General features: G+C 34.1%; 1 long non-coding RNA gene across 3 annotated transcripts in view; it reads right to left on the bottom strand.

The window, feature by feature from the left end:
• The window catches only part of LOC102164767 (uncharacterized), a 614073-nt gene that overhangs the window by 341188 nt on the left and 250745 nt on the right, over positions 1-22140 (bottom strand). Inside the window, exons 6-7 of one of the 3 annotated variants that reach the window (XR_014821812.1) lie at positions 12789-12819; positions 4488-8327 (exon numbers count right to left, since the gene is read on the bottom strand). The exons of the other annotated variants lie outside the window; for them this stretch is intronic. This is a non-coding gene — a long non-coding RNA (uncharacterized LOC102164767). Of the gene's footprint in view, positions 1-4487; positions 8328-12788; positions 12820-22140 lie in introns of those variants that run through there. 3 annotated transcript variants of the gene reach the window in all.

Below are 22140 nucleotides of genomic sequence, written 5' to 3'. Positions count from 1 at the left end.
TGTTACTATCATCAACATATATGCCCCAAATACAGGAGCACCCAGATGCATACAACAAATATTAACAGACATAAAGGGAGATATTGATGGGAATACAATCATAGTAGGAGACCTTAATACCCCCCTCATCCCAATGGACAGATCCTCTAGACAGAAAACCAATAAAGCAACAGAGATCTTGAAGGAAACAATAGAAAAGTTAGACTGAATTGATATCTTCAGGACACTACATCCCAAAAAATCAGAATACACATTCTTCTCAAGTGCACATGGAACATTCTCAAGAATCGACCACATATTGGGACACAAAGCTAACCTCAACAACTTTAGGAGCATAGAAATTATTTCAAGTATCTTCTCTGACCACAATGGCATGAAATTAGAAATCAACCACGGGAAAAGAAATGAGGAAACACCTACTACATGGAGACTAAACAACATGCTACTAAAAAAACCAATGGGTCAATGAGGAAATCAAGAAGGAAATTAAAAACTACCTTGAAACAAACGATAATGAAGACACAACCTCTCAAAATCTATGGGATCCACAAAAGCAATGCTCAGAGGGAAATTTATAGCAATACAGGCCTTTCTCAAAAAAAGAAGAAAGATCCCAAATTGACAACTTAACCCTCCACCTAAATGAATTAGAAAAAGAAGAACAAAAAAGTCCTAAAGTCAGCAGAAGGAAGGAAATTATAAAGATCAAAGAGGAAATCAATAAAATACAGATTCAAAAAACAATAGAGAAAATTAATAAAACTAAGAGCTGGTTCTTTGAAAAGGTAAACAAAATTGACAAACCCCTGCCTGGACTCACTAAAAAGAGGAGAGAAAGAACTCAAATAAACAAAATTATAATGAAAAAGGAGAAATCACAATGGATATTGCAGAAATACAAAAAACCATAAGAGAATACTATGAACAACTGTATGCCAACACATTTGACAATCTGGACGAAATGGACAATTTTCTAGAATTTTACAGCCTGCCGAAACTGAATCAAGAAGAAGCAGACCAACTGAACAGACAAATCACTAGAAATGAAATTGAAGATGTCAGATTATATATAATCTCTAGAATATATAAGCAATTTATACAACTCAACAGCAAAAAAGACAATCAACCAATGGAAAAATAGGCAAAAGACCTGAATAGACTGTTCTCCAAGGAAGATATACAGATGGCCAGCAAACACATGAAAAAATGCTCAACATCGCTGATTATAAGAGAAATGCAAATCAAAACTACCACAAGATACCACCTCACACCCCTCAGAATGGCCATCATTCATAAGTCCACAAATAGCAAGTGCTGGAGGGGGTGTGGAGAAAAGGGAACTCTCCTGCACTGTTGGTGGGAATGTAAACTGGTATAGCCACTATGGAGAACAGTTTGGCGATACCTTAGAAATCTATACATAGAACTTCCATATGCCCCTGCAATCCCACTCTTGGGCACCTATCCGGACAAAACTCTACTTAAAAGGGACTTATGCACCCGCATGTTCATTGCAGCACTATTCACAATAGCCAGGACATGGAAACAACCCAAATGTCCATCAACAGAGGATTGGTCTAGGAAGAGGTGGTATATATACACAATGGAATACTACTCAGCCATAAAAAAGAACAACATAATGCCATTTGCAGCAACATGGATGGAACTAGAAACTCTCATACTGAGTGAAATGAGCCAGAAAGACAAAGACAAATACCATATGATATCACTTATAACTGGAATCTAATATCCAGCACAAATGAACATCTGCACAGAAAAGAAAATCATGGACTTGGAAAATAGTCTTGTGGCTGCCTGATGGGAGAAGAAGGGAGTGGCAGGGATCGGGAGCTTGAGGTTATCAGATGCAACTTACAATAGATTTACAAGGAGATCCTGCTGAGTAGAACTGTCTAGATACTCATATTGCAACAGAACAAAGGGTGGGGAAAAAAATGTATACATATAAGGTTAACTTGATCCCCTTGCTGTACAGTGGGAAAAAATCAAAAAAAAAAGAGAGAGAAAGAAAGCCAAGGATAATTCACAATCATACTGAAGCACTGTAAATTGTATTCACACAGAAGACAGTAATAGTTAATTCCTTGGAGGGGTCCATGAGTCATTAATTACACAAAGAACTTCTTAAATATGAGGTATTTAATCATTTTCATTTGAAAAATGAATTAAATTTTTCCTCCACAAATTTTTCCTAATTGGAAATATACCTTACTCTCAAAATATTTTGTGTTTATATAGAATCTATCATGACTGGAAAATGTTTTACTCTTTCATTTAGTCAGGACTACTGATGGCAACTTGGGAATACTTTGTAGGAAAATATTAAACAGGTATTGTACCAGAGTTTCATATAAGATGGTAGCAAATAATTCAGGGATGGAAATACTAAAATTCTTGGAATTTTAATTCCATATAAGAGGAATTTATGAAATTAAGAATAAACTGAATATTTATTTCTTAAAATGCATATCAGGAAATTACATTTTTTAAAAGAAAAACAATTATGTTAAAAATTTAACGATTAATATTCTTGACATATGAGTTTTATATTATCAAGGCTTAATTTTATAAATAATTGAATTTTTCATGTGTTGTCAATTTGAAGATACTTCTAGTCAAAATGAGGCAAGCGCAACAGGTCATAGTCACTCTCTTGTTAGTTAAGAAAATTATTTTTCCACACTTGGCCTCACTTGGTCTAATCTAGATTTGAGCTATATGATGAATCTAAGAATATGTATTTTAGATTGAGGCTTGGCTGTGTTATTCATCTGTGTTTTTTAAGTTTAAGAATTAGCAGATATTTCCATTACAGCTGCAGAAATATATAATGGATAAAGGGAGGAAGTGCTGAGTTTGGAGGAGTAGGAGGAGATTGTATCTTGATATTATATGAATGACATGTTAAAAAGCTCAGACTTTACTCTTAGTCATTCAAAGTTTGTGAGCAGAGTGACATGATCTAACATTGCTGTCCTGTTATAGTGCTGCTTTCTGTCTTCTCATAGAGGGATTTTCAAGATAATTCTCACACCAGGAGAACTTTGTTTTCCTTTTTAGTAAACATCACTGGCGAGGATTCATGCTTTGTCATTTCCATAAGAAATACTGTCAAATTTTTGAGAATAAAAGAGCTGTCACATTCAATCACGTCTTTCTCTAATTATCTGCTTTTGATAGGGAAATATATAGGTAAAGATCAGCACTGTTCTTATACGGGACTAGGTAAATACAATATCTAAATTGGCAGTGTAAAATACACTAAGTTTTATATAAGAAAGAAAAACAAGTAAGAAAAAAAAGTGGATAGCTTGGTTTGTGAAATCTATTCAAAACACAAAAGGAAATCAGCCAACAATTCTTCAGGGGTTTACTTAGTTGAAGGTTATGCTAGGTGTGTTATTACCTTGTTTTTCTCTTCCTACACACATTTAGCTATTTACTCAATTTACTTGTTTCTACACCATAACAAAAGAGTACATTTACAATGAAAAAAACAACAATAAAATAAGTCTACTCATTTTTCTTGTTTCCTACTCTATTATCATGGGAGAGAATTAAGAGTCAGTTAAAAGGAATATGTGGGGCTTTGTTTTTCCATGTTCTCACTATCTTCTGCTATCCTGGGGAAAATCAAACATTGGCTTTATATATTCCTGGGTATCAAGTATTTTCAAACAAAGAAGAATACGTGCTAAGTGTGTATTCTAAGCTGTGTAAGCTTGAAAATACCAGGAAAATTTTTATAAAAGAAACAACAGAAAAACCAATACAGTGTATCTCTGATACATCTGTAACTGGCAAATCCAATAATCATTATACTTCAAAATAATTATGTAGGCAATACATGACTTAAAAAATTATGTATTAAAGTTGAAATTCTTACATCAATTCTGAATATAAAATTTAATTGTTCATAGTATGTCAGTGTTCTCACTGGTCCAATATGAAATCAAATACAAAGATCAGCATCTATCAGTGTCTTTCATAATAAGAAAACAAAATAAAAGTTATGTCTTGTACTTACAATTTACATCTACCTAAAATAAAAAAAAATCAATGAACAAAATATAGGCAGCGGAATTACATTCACACATATATAAAATGTTCTCACCAGTTAGTGAATTTCAAAGTTTGCTTGATGCTAGCAAGTAATAGTGGTATAATTACAAATTCATGACACTGAAATTAAGACCAATTTGGTTTTAACTCCTGCATACAAATTATGTAATCTTGAGTAAATTATTTAACCTTTCTGACCTATTGTTTCCTCTTCAGTGGGAATAATGAATTGTATGTTCTTTGAGCCTTACATCCATAACGAATGTAAAAACATTATAGTGTATATATTTTAAACTTCTAAGTATAGATGTATTAACAGTTTCTTTCCTTCCTCTCAGAATAGTGTTATGACTATATTTATACCATGCTCGGAAAAAAAATACTCTTATAAAAATGTATTTGTATTTTTATATTTCTTCTCAGTAAAAACAGAATATTGTATTCTAATATATGAGGGCTGCTGACATCTGTTCATAGTCACTTTCTATCATACCTTTTCATTCTCAGAATTTCCCACCCTTGGAACAAGTATACTCCCGAGGAGGTTATCCATTTATGGTCAGATGCAGTACCTTATTTCTCACTGGAATAAAAATCAAGTAAGTATAAAGGTGAAATATATGTTGTTTAAGATGAGCTACCTAAGTGGTCATGGCCACTCGTTGTGTTTGTTTTTCTTTTCTGAACATACCACTACTGGCACCAGCCCCTTAACCTTGAATTTTGCCACACTCTAAAGGGATACTTAGTGACTTCCTCTTATAACCATAGTATTTGCATTAGTCAGTATTTGTTAACTGCTGTAGAAAGAAACCCCCAATTTCACAGGCTTAACATAATTAATGTTTTTGTTTTTTCCCTGTTGACATCACATTGAAAGTCTACATCTTTCCTCCAATTGGAAACTAAGGGCTCCAAAATACTTCCATCTTATAGTGTTGCCATCTTCATCATGTGGCTTTCAAGATCTATGTAGAAGGGATGATGGAATGTCAAGTATCAAGCAGGGTTTTCATGGATGGACTTGGATGTGATACATTATCTTGAGCAACATAAATTTGGCCACAACATCATTACATGACTCCATTATATAGCTATAAGCGAGGTTGGTAAATGTCTTTTTTGTATGCCAGGAGGAAACTCAGGAAATAGGGAAAACACTGCATTGCCTCTGCTGTACTCAGTAAAATAAAATGTACAGGTACTCATGGAACAACCAAGGGATAGCATATATTTTTGAGCCTAATCATATAATCATATAAACACACATAATCATATAATGTTATCTACATGAAATGCATGAAGAATAATCTTGAGATATTATTGTCAAAGGGAAGTGTCTGAATCTTAAATAGTATGAGATATACTAGTTTTAAAGGTGAATAAATATTTCAAGTTGGTTTTAACCTAAAACCTGCTTTTTCTTACCAAAAGCCAGTGGAGATCTAACCCTTGATTGTGGCTCTGTAAGGGGCAGATGGAGGGTGGAGGGTGGCACAAAGAATGCAAGTAAGTACAAATAGGAAATACTATTCCTTGAGTATCAGGTGGCTGATATTTTGAAAAGTGTAACATTTCTTAAATGTCACCACTCCAAAAATCTGTGCAAATCTACATATCAGTAGCTAGAACTACAGAAATGGTGTAAATATAGTATGTGGGAAAAGAAGAAACAATTATAGAAAAGACTGCATAAGAGATATCAGAGAAAAACACAGGTATTTTCTAAAGTTGGGAGAAAAATGACCTTGTTAGGACCAAATTAAAATAAAAAACAAACAAAAAAAAACAAGAAAACACCTCCTTGGTTAAATCTTTCAAAAATTAACAAAAGAACCACTTTAGAAATAATCTAAATTTGTCAGAAGCTCTATTTTATTGGAAAATGAACCTACTTCTTAGTTATCTGTAAAAGATGAGTTATGTGAAGATTGTAAGAGGATTCCCTAGACAAGCAAGCATGTTCATGAATTCAGAGATACAAAGGACTTCACTGAGCCCAAACAAGACCATCTTGGCAAAAGATGTTCAGCTACTTCTGAAGAAAATGTCTAAGTACAAATGTTATACAATTAATGCCATTGTCCAGCCATTCAAAATAAAATCCAGATATGAGGCTCTTTGAAAAAAAAAAAAAAAAAAGTAAGTTTTCCTGATCCACTTTTACATAGAATTTCTAGAAAAAATTTGCTAAAACAATATATTTTTTAAAAAAACTTCTGTATATTTGCTTCAAAATAAAAAGACTCAAATAGATCATTGAAAATTTAATCCCTTCACATGAGTTTGGCTAAGGTAAACTTCATCCAGGTTACTGTGGGGCTGTAGAATATATTCCGCAGGAGTTCTAAAACACTTTCAGGTATTTATAATTAGCTGGACTGTTTTGTTATTAACTGAATACTGTTTGGTTTTATTCTAAGGTAAACTGTGTGTTCACTTTAAGTTTTTCAGGACACTGAGCTAAGCAAGTAAATAAATAAATAAATATGAAACCACAACAAAAAAAAAATTGGATACTTGAAAAATCTAGAATTCCTTACTTTCTTTTGGGAGGAAAATAAAGTCAGCTTACTCTGACTCCAGTGTATGGTGTGTGTGTCTGTATATATGTGCTTATATGTATTAGTTTAGATAGAAACACAATTACACACACACCTCAATGCACAAGCCAGATTTAAAAGCACATTCAGTTTGCTCTCTGTGGATGGATTTTTAGAGCAAATATTTTCAACATACAGAATCATTTGCCAATAAAATATTTCTCCCTGATCCCTAAAAAATGTTTTTTAAGCTGTAAATGTAATAAAATTGCTTTTTAACAAAAACTTAATTCATCATTCCCAGTTAAACCCAGGTGACTATTTGGATTTCAGAAGAAAAAGAAGTTACAGTTAGTGTCTGTAAAATAAACTAGCATTGGCAATAGTATCAAAAGGAATAAAATAATTAGGAATAAATGTAAGAAGGTGAAAGGTGTACACTATAAAACAATGATGGAAGAAACTGAAGATAACACAGATCAATTGACAGACAAGCTATGTTCATGGATTGAAAGAAAAAATATTATTAAAATGGCCATACTACTCAAATCAATTTACAGATTCAAGGCAATCCCTATCAATATTCCAATGGCAGTCTTTCAGAGAAATAGGAGAAACACTAAATTTCTACGGAACTACAAATGAACTCAAATAGTCAAAGCAATCTTGACCAAGAAGAGCAAAAATGAAGGCATCACACTTAATGAAGTCAAATTATACTGCAGAAGTTACAGTAATTAAAACAGTATAGCATCAGCATAAAAAATATATAGAGATCAACAGAATCTAATAGAAAGCCCAGAAATAAACCCATACATGTATGATCATCTAATTTTCAAAAAGGTATCAAGACACTTCATGAGGCTAACAGTCTCTTCCAAAAAATGTCCTTGGAAAAACTGGATATCTACATGCAAACCAACGAAATCAGACTTTTAACTCAGATCACACAAAAATAAACTCAAAATGAATTAAATATATGAATGTAAGACTGGAAACTATAAAACCCCTAGAAGAAAACATAGAGGATAAGCTCCCTGACACTGATCTTGGCAATCATTTTTTTGTTTTGGTACCAAAAGCATAGACAACAAAAGCAAAAATAAACAAGTAGAACTATATCCAACTAAGAAGTTTTTGCAGAGCAAAGCAAACAATCAACAAAATAAAAAGTCAACCTATGAAATGGGAGAAAATATTTGCAATCCACATATCTGATAGATTAATTTCCAAAATATAGAAGCAACTCATACAACTCTGTAGAAAAAAAGACAAAAAAAAAAATCCCAAATAACAAATAACCCAATAAAAATGGCTGAAGCACCCAAATAGACATGTTTCCAAAGAAAATATAAAAACAGTTAATAGACATATGAAAAGATGCTAAGTATCAAGAAAATGCAAATCTAAACCATGATGAAATAACACATCATGTGTTAGAATGTCTATTAAGAAGAAGATGAGTTAAATACTAGCAAGGATGTGGAGAAAAGGGAGTCCTTCTACACCATTAGTGGGAATGTAAACTGGTACAGCCACTAAGGAGAACAGCAGGGAGGTTCCTCAAGAAATTAAAACTACAATATGTTCCAGAAATCCCACTTCTGGGTATATATACAAAGGAAACAAAATCATTATGTGACAGAAACATTTATACTCCCATGTTGTTTGAAGCATTATTCAGGACAGCCATGTTGTTTCCTGGAAAAAATTTAAGTGTTCATTAACAGATTAGTGAACAATACGATATGTACACACACAAACATGCACACATAAATACAATGGAATATAAAAAAAGGAAATCCAGCCATCCATGATAAGATGGATGAATCTGAAGGGCATTAGACAGTTAAAGAACTGCACAGTATCATTTGTATGTGGAATCTAAGCAGAAAAAAAAAGTCAAAAACATAGAAACAGAGTAGAATGGTAGTTGCCAGAGGGTAGGGAGTAGAGAAAATGGAAGGACATTGGTAAAAGGGTACAGACTTTCATTTATAAGATGAATAAGTTCTGATGATCTAATGTATAGCATTGTGACTATAACTGGTAATACCACACTGAATATATAAAATTTTTTAAGAGAATAGATGTTAAGGGTTTTCATCAAAAAGAAAATAAAAGGTAACTACAAGAGGTGATAGATATATTATGTGATTGTATGAATCATTTCACAATGTATACATGTATCAAATTACCATACCGTACACTTTAAATATATTACAAATCTGCTTGCTTAAAAAAAGCTGTGAAAATATGTGGTAGTTCCTACTTAATATACCAAACTCTACCTTAATACTGGAAAACTTAGAACTTGTCAGACTGCCTTCTTGATCACTACTGGAAGCACTGCAAAAGCTCTTCCTTCTACTTAGGTTACCTCAATTCTCATCTCTAACTTATGAATGTCTATCTGTTTATCCTTTACGACTTAGCTCAACTGAAGCCTCCACCTGGAAGTCTTCCTTGCCAAGTCTCTCCTCTACTTCAGGAAGATACAGAGTTAATTTATTTTTAGCATTCTTAATATGAAATATGTATAAACATATATTTATATGTAAATATGTATTTGAGGCAACACATACTATCATTATCTCTTATTTTTTCTCTTCATTTAGATTGTATACTCAGCATGTAGCATAGCCTCTGAAACATACTAGGCACTCAATGAATGCTTATAAAATTTTTTTTTCATGATTGAATTTTTCCTGCCTCCTCTATGAATTGGTTTCTACTATTATCGCTTTCTCCTATAACTGAAGTTTCCTTTTGGCTGCAGATGTCTTCCAACTTTAACTGAAAATAAGAGTTTACCACTACTAACACTTCTGTCTTATCCCTCATTTGGTCACAAGTCTTTCACATGTCTTTTACCTTACTTGGCTTGAATTCTTTCTCTGCAAGTCACTAATGACTCCTTAATTACCAAATATTTTCTCCTTTCTCACCTTGCTAGAATTTAATGTGACAGTTGATATTTGTTAACTATCCTCATCTTGGATCTATTTTTAATCTTTACTCTGACAATTTATGACATCCTGGTTTTCTGATAATTTTTCTGACTTCTGTGTCTCTCTTCTCCTTTCAATAATCAATAGGATATTTTCCACTTTATGTCTTCTTTTTGTTTATTTATCTCAACATTCACAACACCTGATCTCATTTAGTCTCCCTACAATAGGGAGAGCATAAAATCTATGTCTTTATTCTATACTTGTTGCTCATGTCTTCTTGGATATCTTGTTTGTATCTGCTATTCAGTATTTCTAAATTAAATTGTCTCTTTATCCTATATCACACATATCACCTTTCTCATTCTACATTTCAATTAGTAGTGCTGCATTATTCTCTCTCCTGCTGCATGGATTTGGAGCACAGGCATATGTTGACATACCTTCCTTTTACATGCTTCTGATACAATTAATTTTCATTCCTATAAAGTTCTCTTGAATGTGTGTACATCTTTAATCACTAATTTTCTGTTTTCCCTTTCTGTACTACTTAATTCATATCCTGTTTCACAATAGCTTTTATCTATTTATAATTTATATTACCTCATTTAATTCAATATTTATAATTTCTGCTTGCTAAATTACATAATATAAAAACTACTCTATAAGCTTACAAAATTTTATAACTCATTTTGCTCATTACCGATCAATCTGAAATGCTCTTCCTTCTTTCATTACCTGCTAAAATTTTCCCCAACTTTAAAGGCCTATCTCAAAAACTACAGTCTCTGATTCATTCAGTCAGTTTTGCAGCATCTAAATCCCAACAATAGCTACCGTTTAACTCTAACATTTCCATCACTTGATTTCTTTTACAGTAAAACACCCATGTGTCTTTCCTTAATGTCACTGACATTTGAGACCTGTCTTGCTCATCTTATTCTTTTTTTTTTTTTTTTTTTTTGTCTTTTTGCCTTTTCTACGGCTGCTTCTGCAGCATATGAAGGTTCCCAGGCTAGGGGTCTAATCCGGGCTGTAGCCACTGGCCTACAAAAGAGCCACAGCTACGAGGAATCTGAGCCATATCTGCGACCTACACCACAGTTCATGGCAACACTAGATCCTTAACCCACTGAGCAAGGCCAGGGATCGAACCCCCAACCTCATGGTTCCCAGTCGGATTCGTTAACCAATGAGCCATGACGGGAACTCCTTGCTTATCTTATTCTTACTATGGCACTAGTAATAATCATGCTGTGAACTGGAGATTGGTATTTGCCATCTGCCTCTACAAGGATAGAATCATGAGACACTGAAACTGCTGACCCTCAACATCCCGTGAAAGGAGCTCAGGGTAGAGATCAGGGGTGAGGCACTATGCACTCTGGGAAAACTGGCAGGACAGGTCTTCAGATATTTTCAAGGAGAAGATATGATAAGCTTATCTCCTTGTATCTAGAAAAGCACTAAAATCCTTCATGGTGACAGATGTCTGCTCCTTGTGACTCACAGCAAAATTCTGTAAAATGTGTGCTTGGTTGCATGTATCTCCTCCCTTCACCAAAATCATATATATACTGACATTTTCCCCTATCTCTTCAGAGTGTATTGCAGACCCATTTGAAATTCTTCCTCCTGGGTTGCAGTCCTTATTTTGCCCCAAATAAAACTTAACTCTCAACTTTTAGGTTGTACATATTTTTAAAATCAACGATGGCTTACTAAAGTTTGGGGAACTGTGTTTTATTTCTCCTAACACCCTTCCTGGCACTAAGTAAGCATTTCCTACATATTTACTGAATGAATGAATTTTTCATAATTACTAAAAACTAGCTCAGAACTTTGTACACTGATACCTGTATATAAGTCAACCTAAACTACAAAGTAGTACATAATAAAATATAAACCCCAAATATTGCTTATTTACATGAAAAAAAATCATGACTGGAACTATAATGATTCTAAATTTTGCAGTGGATTTTAAGGCATTTTAAATAACCAAGATCAACATCATTATTATCATGAATATTGTTTTTAATTGCTACAATTTATTGGGTGCTAACTAGATGTCGGGCACTGTGTTAAATATGAAACATACATAATCTCATTTCATTTTCACAGAAACTAAAGGATATTAGTATACGCAATGTTCTGTTCATATTTTACAGATAAAATATGTGAAGTCATACAGGGAGTAAATGTTGTAGTAGGGATTCAAACGTTTCTGTCTGTTTCAAAACCTTGAACTCTTAACCAGTGCAAAGGATCATTTTCTGCTTTTCACATTACACTCCAAATGTGTTTTTATTTTTCCTGACACAAAATAAATGGAAATGTTCTTTGTGAGTCATTCATTCAAGTACCATCAGTTGCCCTTTTCCTGATAATGGCATGATTCAGAACTTTTAATAATGATTATAATTAAGTAATGATATCATTGCCCCTCTGTTTTATGAGGCAATAATCCAATTCCTAAATGGCTAAACCAGAAGGCCAAAGGCAGAGCAGTTTATCACAGCTAGAGAATCAGATTACTGTTGAACAAAACAGACAGCCTTGATATTATTACTATATAATGCATGTTTGGGGGTTAATAGCCCTCTATACAGCATTATTTTTTTAAATGTTATATTGGCAAGGTTAAAAACAGAAAGAAAGGATGCTGGTTCCTTTGGATATTTTTGCTAAATACTCTCTGAATGGTGAAGAAAACTAATTCTCTCAGAGTATATTACTTAGAATTAAGATAACTCAAACTCTTCTTATCTGATATGCGCCTAAGTCATTAGCTTTAATCAAATTCAGTTTCTATGTTTTAAAGTAACAGAGTCCTTGTTCTAATATTCCATGATTACATAGTTAAGAAAAAAATCTTTGAAATCTTATGTAATGAGGGGAAGATAATGCACAATTTATTGATCAGTCTCAGTTTTCCCAAATATATGAATAAGCAACATCTTGTACTATATTCATATACAATACACGTTAAGGAACAGCACTTTTTATGTTCTATCCTAAAAAGGTACAACACAATACCTCCTACTTCCTTTCCTCCTACACTGTCAATTTAAAAATGGCTTCCCTACACAGGTTTATTTCAAAGGATCTGTCACACCAAAGCTGTCTAGCATGTCACAGTTTCAAACAGATTAAAGGCATTCTCACATATTTTAATCATTGGAATATGAATTTATATTAAGACCATCCTTACCTGTATAAACATCTAAAACATTCTGAACAGACTAGAGAAATAAGAAACATGTCATTAGCAAAAATATCTATACATAAATGCACATATCCAAAATGTGTTCTTAACTGGAGTCCAATTTCAGATATTAATATATTAAATCAATAAGTGAAATATTATGTTTAAAATATATCTTGGGGGATTATCTGCATAGCTGTAACAATTAATACGTGGTTTTAGAGGAAAGAACAATAATTTTATATAATAGGATGATTTTGGCTTTTTGAATAATAATAGCATAAGCCACAGAGAACAAATACAGTTACTGCCATAAAATCACAAGTTCTTTGAGTTCCTGTTGTGGCTCATTAGTTAACAAACCCGACTAATATCCATGAGGATGCGGGTTCAATCCCTGGCCTCACTCACTGGGTTAAGGATCTGGTGTTGCCGTGAGCTATGGTGTATGTTGCAGACATGACAATCTGGTGTTGCTACGGCTGTGGCATAGGCCAGCAGCTGTAGCTCCGATTGGACCCCTCGCCTGGGAACCTCCATATGCCATAGATGCAGCCCTAAAAAGCAAAAAAAAAAAATTGTTTTTAAAATATGCTCTAAAATATTTATTCTGTTTTGATATTCCATGTCAGTTTGAGAATTCAATTAAATAATTTTAGACGATAAGTCTAAAGATAAAAATCAATTGGTTTCAGATGAATAGGTACTATAGTAAGTGAAAATTTTTTTTTCTTTCTTTTTAGAGCCATACCTATGGTATATGGACATTCCCAGGCTAGGGATCGAATCAGAGCTGCAGCTGTCACAGCAACACCAGATCTGAGCCACATCTGTGACCTATGCCACAGCTTGCAGCAACGCAGGATCCTTAACCCACTGATAGAGGCTAGGGATCAAACCTGCACCCTCATCGATACTCCACAACAGGAACTCTAAGACATAGTTTTGAAAGATCTTATTGGTTAAGTGACTATTTTGCAACTCTGGATATAACCTTAAAATTTTATAACTGTTATCATTTACATGTGTTAAAGAAAAAATTACTCATTCACTTGTTAAAGAATAGTAAAGGATACCTCATTCAAGTTAGGAGAGACAATGAAGATTTGCAGTGGGGGTTAGAGAGATTGAGCTCAACTCTGAAGACACTAATGAAAAATAGAAATTTATATCCAAAGAGCAGGATGGGGGTCAGTCACTAGAAAATTGCCATGAGGAAACATCTAGAAAAGAGGTGATGCTGGCTAAACCAGACTAACCAAAATCTGGCTGCAGGCAGGCCAAGGTGATTAGACATCACCTAGGGGACAGTGGAAAATGAAGAACCTGATTAATAACCCAGAGTGATCAGATATGGAGGATGGGGAATTATGGTTAAAATGACTTAGCAAGATTCTTGCTACAACTGGACAAAGACTAAAGTCTAAATGTCAAGGTCTAATTCAAAAAGTGTTCAGGAGAGCCTGATTAGAGTTTGGTCAGAGAGAAAATCTTTGACACATGGTTTATGAAAGAAAACAGCATCTTTGATCTCTTATTCTCAGCCAAGAGTCACTACCAAAGTGCCATCCATCACCCCCTTGAAGACTTTGTGCATATCTTCTTGTATATACACCAAATTTTTATAATGGAAGTTCCTTTTTTATGATCTAAGCCAAGAGTTAGGAAATTATGCCATATGGACCAAATTCAGCAACTACCTGTTTTTATAAATAAAGTTATATCGGAATACATTCATACCCATTTGGTTACAATTTATCTATGGCTACTTTCTGGCTTTAATAACAGTGTAAGTAGGTGTGACAGAAACACTATGGTCTTTAAAACCTAAAATACTCACCCTCTAGTCTTAAAAAATACTGGCTCACCTCTGTTCTAGGCCCAAACTTCCATTTTAATTTTTCATTTGTTTCCTTCATGTATCTTAACATCCTATCAAAATGGATAATTTTTTGGAGTCTAAAAGTATGCTGTCTCATTTTCCTTTCCTGCACTTTTGCACATGCAAATATCCTTTACCTCAAAGAAACTTTTCTCTTTGTAAACATTAGAAATCATATTCATTTTAAGGCCTAACTTGAATTTTACCCAGAGTTTTACATCCCTCTGTTGAAATTAAGCTCTCCTTTTTCTGAACTCCCATGATATTTACTTTTGCAAATTATAACACTTGCTACATTCTGTTACATTAGAATTTGTACATATGTTTCATATTTCTCATAAATCCATTAGCTCTTTCAGAGTCATTGCTAGGAATTACTAATCTAGTTATCCTCATCAGACCCTAGCACATACTACTTAAAATTTTTCAGAGCTAATAGGTACTTTAATGCTTGATAGTATTTCACAATAGAAGGAATTTGAGAAATGCAAGCAGATTACATGATAGATAAAACAATAGAAGGGAAGAAAGAGGAGTTGCGGGAGATACATAAAGCATGTGCCCAGGGACTATGTGATTTGAGTGGAATCGTAAGCACTGTCTGCTTCAATGGAACTAACATGGGGCACTACCTCCCAGGATGGCCAAAACATCCAACATGAGGAATATCGCTTTAAAATACATCAGACCATGTTATCGTATAGTGTGTTTTTATTGCCAAAGAGAAAGTATAATGCTTACCCTAGGAAACATTGCTTTAAAAGTCATTCAACATTATAATTATAAAAACAAAGTAATGCCCAATTATTCAATAACTTTTTGTTGAAAGATTCTTTCTCAATTAAACTACCTATGCACCTTTGTGAAAGATACAATGACTATATTTGTGTGTATCTATTACTGGGCTCTCTATTATTTTCCATTGATCCACTAATAACACCCTGCTTTGATTTCTGTAGCTTTGTAATAAGTCTTGAAGTCAAACTGTCCTCTTAACTTTGTCCTTCTTCAAAACTGTGGTGGTAGTTTGAGTCTTTTTCTTTTCCTTATAAACATTAGAGTCAGTTTGCCAATATTCACAAAACAACTTTCTAGGAACTGATTAGAATTTTATTAAATATATAGATCAATTTGGGAAGAAATTGAATATTAACAATATTGAGTCTCTCTATTCATAAAATATGGAATAGTTATTTCTTCTTGATTTGTTCACCAGAGTTACATTTTTCTCCATATGAAATTTGGACATTTTGTTAGATTTATACATAAATATTTAATTTTTGGTGCTAATATAAATCATGTCATATCTTTAACTTCAAATTCTAATTATTTACTGCTGATATTTAGAAAGTCAATTGACTTTTGTACATTAACTTTGTATCTTGTAACCTTAAAATAATCACTTATTAGTTCCAAAAGTTTTTGTTGCTTTTGATCCTTTGGCATTTTTTACAATCATGGCAGACATAAACAAGCAGTTTTGTTTCTTTTCAATCTGTAAACCTCTTATTTCCTTTTCTTGTTTTATTTCCTTAGCTAGAACTTATAGTAATAGAAGTTAATTTAATAGGAGTGCTGAAAGTTGATATCTTGCCTTATTTCTAATCTCAGAAAAGTTAGGCATTTTGGCTATTAGAATAAAAACTGTTAAGATCCTAAACATGGTCCAGACAGGACAATCCCATGTTTAGGGATCATGTCATGGAAAGATCACAACAGCAAAGTTCAGAAGCTGTAATTTACAATGTGAAAGCCATTGATGAATGCTGGTAATCTCTGTAGAGTAGATATCAAAAGAATAAGCAGAACTCTCCAGCCAGTTTTTTATTGAGACCAGAATGGTCTTTCAAAACTTTTGGCTCAATCAGTCCTTAGGTAGTTAAGAATGTTCGTTTATCATCTTACATGTGCTTGTCACTATAGCTAGGAATAGAGATGTGGACAGATTACATATGAGAAGTTTCCTTCACACTATATTACTTCAGTGGTAACAAAAATATTTTAAAATATTTAAGTTGAAGTTCCCATCGTGGCTCAGTGGTTAACAAATCTGACTAGGAACTATGAGGTTGCGGGTTCGATCCCTGACTTTGCTCAGTGGTTAAGGATCCAGCATTGCCGTGAGCTATGGTGTAGGTTGCAGATGCGGCTGGGATCCCTCGTACCTGTGGCTCTGGCGTAGGCCAGTGGCTACAGCTACGATTCGACCCCTAGCCTGGGAAGCTCCATATACTGTGGGAGCGGCCCTAGAAAAGGCAAATAAATAAATAAATAAATAAAATATTTAACTTACGATTCAGTTTGTTTGTCAGAACTTTACTTAGAACTTCACCAGACATATTTGGCTTTAGAGGGATAAATATTTTTTCATGGATCAATAACTAGATATTATTAGTATCCTATGGTTGCTGTAAAAAATTTCTTCAGTGCTTAGAGTAACATAAAAAAGAGCCCATTTGATTACTATCTTTTGATTCTCAAGTATTTTAACAACATAAAAGAATATCATAAATACAGACAAAAGCATATGTAATAAAATTGTCCTGCACACTTAAGATGGTAATAAGCAAACTTTCATTTTTAATTTACTTAATTCAGATATTTGTTACCTCTAATAAAAACAGAAATCTAATTGAAACATATCTATGGATATCATGTAAACTTTTACTGATAATTTCATTCAATCAATTTCAATAAAATCTCCAACTGCAGAAAAATAGTACAACCTTGCTTAGTTATTTAAGGTCTACAAGCATAACACAAATAATATTTTCCACAGTAAAGATAAGTACCAGTCTGCCAATAACTTTACTCCAATAAGTTCTATTTTTAATGGACCTTCCCTTCAATTGCACTATTGAAAGTGTCTTTTGGATTTCTTGGAAATTCTCTTGCTGTTATTTTGGCAATAAGAATATGAACTATGCTTCTATACTGGGGTAAAAATCTATTGCTGAGTATGCTGCTTTCACTTTCAATCATCACATATTCTGTCCTTTCGGAATTGCTTAGGAAGTTTTCAGTTGTGCATAAGCAAATCTAACTTCAACTAGTTTATGAAAAGAATTTACTGTGAAAGAATGGCATGTCTTGTAGAACCAAAAGGATAAAACCAAAGCTGTTTTACTACCTTAGCTGTTGTATAAATCTTATTTTCTCTTCACATCCCAATGAAGCAGCATTTGTTCTGAATTAAAAGCCTGATCTATATTAAAATTAACAATTCTGCTCAGGTATTTCTACCTGTTGTCCATAATTCCTTGATGCTTTCTGGACTGCCACCTAAATATTAATCTCTAACAATCACTTTAGAAGCTTAGTTGGTTGGTTTATTAGTTGATTGTTCTCATCTGTTGTCATCTATTTCTAGGCCAATTGTGTTAGTTAATTTTGTGTGTTAACTTGACTAGATCATGTGATACCAAGAAAATGCAGTAAATATTATTTCTGGGTGTATCTGTGAGAACACTGAATCAGTAGACTGAGTAAAGAGGATTACCCTCCCCACTGTGGGTGGGCATCATCCAGTTAATTGAGGGCCTGAAAATAACAAAAAAGTGGAAGGAGGGAGGATTTGCTCATTCTCAGCCTGACCTCTTGAACTGGGATATCATTCTTCTCTCCTCAGCTCTCTGGTTCTCAGTCCTTTACACCTGGACTGGAGTCTTCCAACCACAAAACTGGCTTTCCTGTGTCTCTAGCTGGCATTGTAGAAAGCAGACTGTGGGATCTCTTAGCCTCCATAATTGTGTGAACCAATATCACTCACATATATATATATGTATATGTTTATACATATATCCCCTTCTGATACTACTTCTCTGGAGAACCCTGACTACTAGCACCACTCCTAGAAATTGGAACTACCCAGTAATCTTACATATTTATTCATGTTTGGTTCTCATTTCTGTTCTACTTTGTACCACTGACAGTTACATGGAATGTCACATTCTAAAAACAGCCAGTGTCCAGGTGAACACTGAATAGATACTGAAATACACAGTAAATCCCAAAATTTCTTCCAGCTTAAATTCAGTAAGGCAAACTTAAAGAAGCTGATTATAATGCCTTCAATTCCCATTGCCCTTTGCTGAGGGAAACCCAAGCATTCCAAAACATCTGCTGAGAAAATGATCCTACGCAGAATTACCTACTCACTACCAAAAGAGACTGACACCATCTTTAGGGCTAAGTTAGTACATGGCCCAATCAAGCCAAAATACAAGTTTATCAGTGACAATCAGCTTCAAATGAAAGTTCTGCCTAAATAGGAAAAAGAGAATAATTCGGATCTAGAGATTCTCTCTTGGAATTTAAACTAGAGATATTCCCAGAGGATTATTCAGTTATTAATAAGGACTAGAAAAGATTAAAAGAAAAAGAGAGAGAGATCTGACAAATCACATTAATGTAGTGTGTAAACTGATGACTCAAGAATGCTTGTTGTGATCAACGACTCTCACAGTGCAGCCCACTAAATGGCTTTGGATCTTGAAATCTCTTCAAAGCCGTCATTTATGTTCCTATTTCACAGAGGCCATGGTTGCTGGGTATCTATGGGTCCTATGGTTTTCTAGTTTCTTTTACTGATACATGCTACTTGACAATAGCCCCATGGTTAGAGAGAGTCTAAATTAGGTCTCATTTTTACCCTAGAAATCTGCTAAATTCAAAAAAATAAAAACTATACAAAATTGTAGGAAAACATTTTAGTTAATGTGTAACAAAAAATGAAGAGAATACAAATTTGTTAAAACAAAGGTTTGGAAATTCTTAATTTTAGTTAATGTGTAAAAAAACATGAAGAGAATACAAATTTGTTAAAACAAAGGTTTGGAAATTCTTAATTTTAGTTAATGTGTAAAAAAACATGAAGAGAATACAAATTTGTTAAAACAAAGGTTTGGAAATTCTTAATTTTTTCTTCTTACATACTGATGTTTGCCCCATAAATAAGGCAGATACTGAACAAAGTTAATAGCATCATATTAGAGCTACATAATGTTTGGAACATGTCCTTATTAGACTAATCAAAAAGTGTTATTAGGAATGAACAGAATAGTGAGGGTAATTAGTAGAGGATTACCTTTAATAGATATTAATTTCATTAGATCACTTAAGTGTGGGTAATTGGGTGATACTGTGAATGATAATAGAAAACATGGATAAATTTGATATTAGCAAATGACTTATTTTTAATGAACAAGAGACTGAATTTTAATAAAAATTTAAAGAGTAGCTAAATCTGTGAAAAGCTAATAAAACCCTTTTAATACATCCTGGCACTCTTTATGCAAAATTCATAAAGATATGTAGAAACTCTGAATTAACTTGATTTAAGTATCAAGTTTTAGATCTTTAAATGGCAATATATTTTCAGTATTGACATGAAAATAACATTTATACTCAAAGTACCAAAAAACTATTTTGAAATTAGTTTATACTTGGTTTCAAGCTATGATATGTAATAAATATAATGATCTTGTCTAGAAATATTTGTGACTTTCAAACAGTTATTCAAGAGTAGTCTGCTTTTGGAGTTCCCTTTCTGGCTCAGAGGTAATAAACCAGACTAGTATCCATAAGGGTATCTAGCATTTCGTTCAGTGGGTTAAGGATCCAGTATTACCATGAGCTATGGTGTAGGTCACAGATGTGGCTCAGATCCTGTGTTTCTGTGGCTGTGGTGTAGTCTCGCAGCTGCAGCTCCTATTTGGCCCCTAGCCTCCATATGCTGCAGGTGCTGCCCCCCCCCAAAAAAAAAGAAAAAAGAAAAAAAATTCTGTTTCTTATAGTGACCTGAGAGAGTATCATCTCTAGTTAGTTTGAGATTACAGCACTGGGCAAACATTTTCTAATATAGTCAACATTTTCCATGTTTTAATCATTAATATTTCATTTGCACTAACTTAAGGCATGGATCTGACTCAGCTCTCTCAGAGCTGAGGCTGGGACTTTTCCATAAAGATTCTCAGGGTTTCCATATCCTAAGTTTTTCCTGGTTCTAAGGCTTGAGTCAGCTTCTTTTCTGAGCTCTCACAGAGTGAGAGTTCAGTTCAATTTCTAAGCTCTGTTTACAGGGAATCTAGCCAAGATAGTAGAGTATTATGACCCTATGCTCACCTCCTCTCATGAACACACTAAAACTTCAACAATTTGAAAATCATCATCACTGAAAAAGTCTAAAACCTACCAGAAAAGATCTTCTACAACTAAAAACAAAGAAAAAAAGGAAGCACAATGACACAGATAGGAGAGGTAGACTTGGGATAATATCAAATCCCATACCCCCTAGGTGAGAAACCCATAAATAGGAGAATAATTCTATTATAGTAGTTCTCCCGCAGGAGTGAGAGTTCTGAGCCCCACTTAAGGTCCTCCAGTCCAGGTGTCTGGCACTGACAAGAGGAGCCAACAGGTCACTTTACTTTAAAGTCTAGTGGGGCTTGAATACAGAATCTCCACAAGAATGCAGTGAAGAGAGACTTCAATCATAAAGGGCATACATAAAAATCTCACATGCACCAGGTCCAAGGGTAAAAGCATTAATTTCATAGGTGGCTGGGACAAATCTACCTGCTGGTATTGGAGGGTCTCCTAGGAAATCAGGAAGCAGCTGTGGCCCACCCTGGGGACATAGACAGTAGTGGAAAACACATCAGGGAATATTCATTTGCATAAACATTCCTGGAGACTGACATGTTATTTGGGTTATCAGCATCCAGATCTGGAACAAAACACTAGCCCTTTGGCTCCAGTTCTGGGATGCCTCAGGCCAAATAATCGGGTGGGGAAACATCCCCACTTATCAGCAGAAAGCTCTTTAAAGACTTCCTAAACCCACAGCTGCCTCTAGACATGCCTGGAGACAGGTGCCTGCCTATCTGAGAACCAAGACTCAGCTCCACCCACCAGGTGGCATACACCACAAGTAAGAACACTACAGTATCACAACCCATAGACTGTATCCACAAATGCAGGCCAGAAACTATCTGGCCCTTGCCCTTGGGTGATCAGAAGGGAGTCCCTTCCTAGGACACAGAGCAGGTATCCTACAGTGGGCTATTTCTTCAGGGTTAAGAAATGTAACTAACCTACCACATATATAAAACTACAAATAGCAATTTAGATACAATGAAGCAACAGAGGAGTATGTTTCAGATGAAGGAATAAGATAAAACCCCAGAAGAACCACTAAGTGATCTGGAAATAGGTAATCCACCTGATTGCTCAGAGTAATGACTGTAATGATGATCAAAAAATCTAGGAGGAGAATGCATACAAAGGGTGAGAAACTAGAAGTTTTAAACAAAGAATTAGAAAATAAAAATAACAGTCAAACAGAACTGAAGAATATTACAATCCACAGGAAAAACGTACTAGAAAAAATCAACAGTAGACTAAATAAGTCAGAAGAATGGATCAGTGAGCTGGAAGACAGAGTAGTGGAAATCATTGCCATTTAACAGGAAAAAA

This window comes from Sus scrofa, chromosome 1 (assembly GCF_054392235.1).
Source record: "Sus scrofa isolate SSC_HxYL_T2T_F1_AM1 chromosome 1, Sscrofa_HxYL_maternal_Yorkshire_Landrace_v2.0, whole genome shotgun sequence".
NCBI classification, from domain to species: Eukaryota; Metazoa; Chordata; class Mammalia; order Artiodactyla; family Suidae; genus Sus; species Sus scrofa.
This window is presented reverse-complemented; position numbering and strand designations above follow the sequence as displayed.